This window comes from Callithrix jacchus, chromosome 6, assembly GCF_049354715.1.
Source record: "Callithrix jacchus isolate 240 chromosome 6, calJac240_pri, whole genome shotgun sequence".
NCBI classification, from domain to species: domain Eukaryota; kingdom Metazoa; phylum Chordata; class Mammalia; order Primates; family Cebidae; genus Callithrix; species Callithrix jacchus.
In genome coordinates, this window is record NC_133507.1 from 26,116,887 (window position 1) to 26,122,886 (window position 6,000).

The window sequence follows — 6,000 nt, forward strand, 5'->3', positions numbered from 1 at the left end:
GGGCATGGTGGTGCGCGCCTGTAGTCCCAGCTACTCGGGAGGCTGAGGCAGGAGAATTGCTTGAACCCAGGAGGCGGAGTTTGCGGTGAGCCGAGATCGCGCCATTGCACTCCAGCCTGGGTAACGAGAGCAAAACTCCGTCTCAAAAAAAAAAAAAAAAAAAAAAACAAGGGTCTTTTATTCCTTTATTTGATTATCATTTTGGCACATTCATGACTTTAAATTGACCATCTTTCTCTCTCTCTCCCCTGCTTAGTGAGATTTCTAATTGTAATGGTGAATATTGGTGAATATTCTATTTGTAATGAATTTACATTTGCTTTATTATTGAGTGTTAAGAGAGTTGTTTTCTTAATTTAGGTTTATTCCATCATCTTGTCTTGGAACTCACCAGTTTTTTATTTTTAATTGTTTTATATATGTGACTATAGTTTGAGCCACATGTGTTGAGCTTAACTCTCCTACCCTCCGCATCAGCGATATCACTGGCGTTCTGTGCATAAGTCTCGTCCACCAAGACTATGGTCCAAGAAGGAGGCCAAGCTGGTAGAGATCATCCCTGTGAGATAATGGAACATTAACTCAGTAAATCCTGGGTGAACAAAAGGCAGCTGGCTCACCCAGGCCTCGGTTGTAGTCCACTTGTCTTGTGTTCTACTTCTGCATGAAGCTTCTTGCCGAACTGAAGAGACCAACATCTCTTAATAGGTTATGCTTCTAATAATAAAACTTAAGACAATTTTGATTTTAATTCCAATATTTCATACCCAAGTTATATATTCTATGTTTCTGCTTATAACCACAAGCTTCTCAAGACACAAACAAGACAACAGTAAAAAACCAAACATCAGCCACCTCCCCCACCTCCTGCAAAGTTGTGAAAGCAATTGTCCATATTTTATTTAGGAAAATTTCCGAATGACAGTAATATAATAGTTCCACTCTAGTTTAAAAAATAGATTTGACTTACATTTCATTCATTGCTTAAAAATTGTTAGGCTGGGCGTGGTGGCTCATGCCTATAATCCCAGCACTTTGGGAGGCCAAGGCAAGTGGATCACAAGGTCAAGAGATCCATCCTGGTCAACAAGGTGAAACCCCGTCTCTACTAAAAAATACAAAAATTAGCTGGGCATGGTGGCGCGTGCCTGTAGTCCCAGCTACTCAGGAGGCTGAGGCAGGAGAATTGCTTGAACCAAGGAGGCAGAGGTTGCGGGGAGCCGAGATCGTGCCATTGCTCTCCAGTCTGGGTAACAACAGCAAAACTCCATCTCAAAAAAAAAAAAAAAAAAATTGTTAGGGATGTTAGAAAAAAAGTGAAAGACTGAGAAATTTCCCTAGGGAAAAAGGAAAAGGACATTTGATTATTATTGCAAATGGTTGCAATTGGGATTTTAAAAATTTTATTGTATTTTAAGTTCTGGGATACATATGCAGGACATGCAGCTTTGTCACATAGGTAAACACGTACAGTGGCAGTTTGCTGCACCCATCAACCCATCACCTAGGCATGAAGCCCCACATGCATTAACTATTTATCCTTATGCCCCCCACAACAGGCCCCAGTATGTATTGTTCCCCTCCCTGTGTCCATGTGCTCTCATTGTTCAGCTCCCACTTACAAGTGAGAACATGGAGTATTCGGTTTTCTGTTCCTGTGTTAGTTTGCTGAGGATAATGACTTCCAGCTCTATCTATGTCCTTGCAAAGGACATGATCTCATTCCTTTTTATGGCTGTATAGTATTTCATCGTGTATATGTACCACATTTTCTTTATCCAGTCTATCATTGATGGGCATTTGGGTTAGTTCCGTGCCGTTGCTATTGTGAACAGTGCTGCAATAAACATACACATGCATGTATCTTTATAATAGAATGGTTTATATTCCTTTGGGTATATATGCAGTAATAGGATCGCTGGGTCAAATGATATTTCTGTTCCTAGATCTTTGAGGAATTGCCATACTCTCTTCCACAATGGTTGAACGTTACATTCCCACCAACAGTGTAAAAGCATTCCTATTTCTCTATGGCCTCGCCAGCATCGGTTGCTTCTTCACTTTTTAATAACTGCCATTCTGATTGGTGTGAGATGGTACCTCATTGTGGTTTTGGTTTGCATTTCTCTAATGATCAGTGATGTTGAGGAAAAGGAAAATTTAAACAATGATGAAGCAAAAGAAAAGGAATTGTTATTCATAGCTGGTTGGCTGAGTACAAGTAGATATAACCTTTGGGGAAGGAAATTTAGCAATACCTATGAAAATTGAAAATGCTTATATCCTTTGACCTGGCAGTTCTACATCTAGAAATATGAAGTATTCGCACAAGTAAGTACGTGGGAATATATGTACAAGGCCGGGCGTGGTGGCTCACGCCTGTAATCCAAGCACTTTGGAGGCCAAGGCAGGTGGATCACCTGAGGTCGGGAGTTCAAGACCAGCCTGACCAACATGGTGAAACCTCGTCTTAAAAAATATATAAATAAATAAAGAATATATATACAAAGATGATAACTGCAGCATTAATTGTAACATCAGAAACCTGGAAGCCATCAAAGTCTCTACAAATAAAAGTATACTTTGGATCACACGATGTACACACACTGTGGACTACTACCCAACTGTTACAAAGAAACTAATATCTTTAGAAATAAAAGCAAATACCTTTAGAAATAAAAATATCTTTAGAAAAAAATTATCGTGAAACACAAATAAATAACAATATTTTATATAGATGATCCCATTTATGAAAAATGTAAGATAAGTAAATGACAAGAACATTGATAATGATAAAAATTGGCACTTAGGAGTTTATGATTAGCCAGGGCAGTTCTCAGTACTTTATATGAATTCTCTCCTTCAATCCTTACAAAGGCCCCATAGGGAAGTGGCTATTTTTATCACTATTTTGCGGATTTAGAAAACGAAGCACAGAGACTGAGTAACTTGTTCAAGATCACACAGCCACTAAGTGAAAAAGAGGTTCCTCAAAGTTTCTGCTAAACTGTGAGGGAAGGAAAATAAGGACATAGAGCTCCATTTATTTTATATTATTTAATTTTTTGATGAGAGCAAGTATTTACTTGTTATCTAGTAAAATATTTTCAAATTTCTTCAAAATAAATGATAAACAAAATAATTCCAGGAATTGCAATATACTTAGAATGACTATCAATCATTTTACTACCTCTGGGAACAAATAAAATCACATCTCTTTTATTTTTTGAATTATCTGTAAGAGGTCCATTATCATCCTTCTTAGGCACCCCAGGAATACAACTACTATTCAGGCTGACAGCTCCTAAGCCCCAGGCAAAGAGAGAGAAGGAAAGTAAGAACAGTCTGCTGGTATTATCACTTCTCATTGAACTCTGGTACCGAAGTCTGGAAGAATTTAGTTATTTCCTGCAACCAACAGATTCATAGACGGGCTGGAATAACTGAAGTATATCATAATGGACGCAATGCACTGGTCACCCTGAGGCCATACTCTGGGCTTTGCAGAAAACTAATATGATTTCCAATTAGAAGAACACTCAGGCAAAGCATACAGGGCACACTATGCACAAAATTGTGATCATGTGCAATGCTTTGTTTTTATATTCATTTCTTTCTTTGTATTCTTAAAAATCTTCAATCACTGACACAAGTGTCCTAGAATTTGCTCCAGGTATAGATTACACGTGACAATCCCTCTAAATACCGTATCTGTATAAAACTGGCTGTAATAAAGATAAAGGATTTCCAGGCTTAGATGAGGGAAGAGGAAAATGCAAAAGCGTAGATCTGTATTGCCAAACAGTAAAAATCTTTTGATGCCTTGGAGACATTACAAACCAAAGAGACAATACTAACAAAAACAGATATTTGAGATTTCATTAAAATCTTCTTATACCTCTACCTCTGTGGGCCAAAATAAAGACTTCCTTCCTCCATCTGAGACCCAATGTTTGAATCTAATTTTTCACCTTACTTAAAAAAATAATCTTATTAATCTCTTAACTGGAATTAGTTTTAGAACTAAATTTTAACTTTTTAGAGGCACTCAAATCTATACAGATACTTACTAGTTAAGCATCACACTATCCTAAAGTCCAGCAAAGAATGTGCTACCCACCATATTTGATCTGTCCACACAGTAAACCAATCATTGTCTTGATAGGTTGTGCAAAAGGGAAAAGATTTATTCACAGGGCGGCCCCTCAAGGAGGCAGGAGAACAGCTCTCAAATCTGCGTTACCAAAGATAAGGCTTAGGGTGTCTATAGGTTAGAGAAATGGCATGGCCTAAGGCTTGGGAAAGGTGACTGGCAACAAAAATGAAGTAATTGGTGATCTGCGCAAGCATAGTTGGGGTTCATGGCAGTTCATAGGACACATGTTTTGAAAACGATAGTGTTAGCACAATCTGAGGGTAGAGGTTTTGACCCTCTGACATCAAAAGGCTACCTCTCAGATATTTGCATAGGCCCAGTTAAACGGTCAGTGGTCTCAACTGCTTTGAGTTGGACAAGAGCTGCTCCAAGTTCCTGAAAAACAACTTAAGCAGTTGTTATGATGGTGACATATACAGTAAAGGTGCTTTCTACAAGGAAGCTAGTGAAGGCTAAGTTCCAGTGTTCAGCAGCATAGCTGGTGGCTTTATGGGTGACACACACACAAAAAGTAACAAAGAGCAGGCAACCAAAATCAAGCAAGGCAGGTTAAGTTTGGCAGATCCAAACAGATTAACCCCTCAGTTTTAAATGTCAAAAAATATAACCAAATTAATAATAATTGCTTAAGAAATACGTGAAATACTACAATGCTAAAAAAAAAAAAAAAAAAATTCTGGCTCAGGTTAAGTGTTATTAGACTGTAAAATTTTCCCAGTAGTTTCTCAATACCATAAGAACCAGTCGATAAATCTGTCAGCTTACAGTCAGATAATGGTATTGTGAGAAACAAAGAAGTAAAATATGATCCTTTAAAAAATTTAAATTAAGACCAAAAATGTAGCATTCACGACTTCCAAATAATGAGACGAAACAGAAAAGCAGAAATGTAAAGTTCTATGAAGAAAAGAGAAAAAAAAAAGGTAACAACAACAACAAAAAAAAACAACCAAAAATCTACTGAAGAAAATGATATCTAATTATTCTATCTCTTGGTTTGTCTTTCAAAACAAAGCCTGTGTAATTATCCCAAAAATACTTAGTAAGCACCCCTCCTGCATTATGCTAGACCTCAGAGATATGGGGGTAAATAAAATAGAGAAGGTCAAATAAGGGGAAGCAAAGATACCAGGAAAATTCAAAGGAAGCTGGAAGATGGATATCAGGAACAGAGGAGCAATGGAGGTGAAAATAGGTCAACAGGACAAAAAGATGTGTTCCTAATTGTTTTAAAAAAATACAATGTTGAGTAAATATAACATAAGCCAACAGGACAAAAAGATGTGTTCCTGTTTTTAAAAAAATACAGTGTAGAGTAAATATAACAAAACAATAAATTTTTAAGAACCACATAGCATAGATTAAAAATATATATTTTTTTTTTTTTTTTTTTTGAGACAGTGTTTCGCTCTTGTTACCCAGGCTGGAGTGCAATGGCGCGATCTCGGCTCACCGCAATCTCCGCCTCCTGGGTTCAGGCAATTCTCCTGCCTCAGCCTCCCGAGCAGCTGGGATTACAGGCACGCACCACCGTGCCCAGCTAATTTTTTTGTAATTTTAGTAGAGACGGGGTTTCACCATGTTGACCAAGATGGTCTCGATCTGTTGACCTCGTGATCCACCCGCCTCGGCCTCCCAAAGTGCTGGGATTACAGGCTTGAGCCACCGCGCCCGGCCGATAAAAAATATATTTAACAGAATTTTTAAAAGCAAAGATTACATTTATCTGGAGAAAATGCAACACATATATTAGCCTTTCTATCAAATACATAAAACATTGGTGACTATCTCACCTCTGACTCTTCTTCAAGTGAAAGCAAATGCAACCAAAAGTAGTTTAAGAT

General features: G+C 37.8%; 1 protein-coding gene across 17 annotated transcripts in view; it reads left to right on the forward strand.

Moving 5' to 3' along the window:
* Positions 1–5,372, forward strand: part of LOC118154493 (uncharacterized) — a 33,504-nt gene extending 28,132 nt beyond the window's left edge. For all 17 annotated transcript variants that reach the window (XR_013519288.1, XR_013519289.1, XR_013519276.1 and 14 more), the window contains one exon: positions 432–5,372. The gene's annotated coding sequence lies outside the window, so the exon portion shown is untranslated. The remainder of the gene's footprint in view (positions 1–431) is intronic.
* Positions 5,373–6,000: the final 628 nt, after the last annotated feature.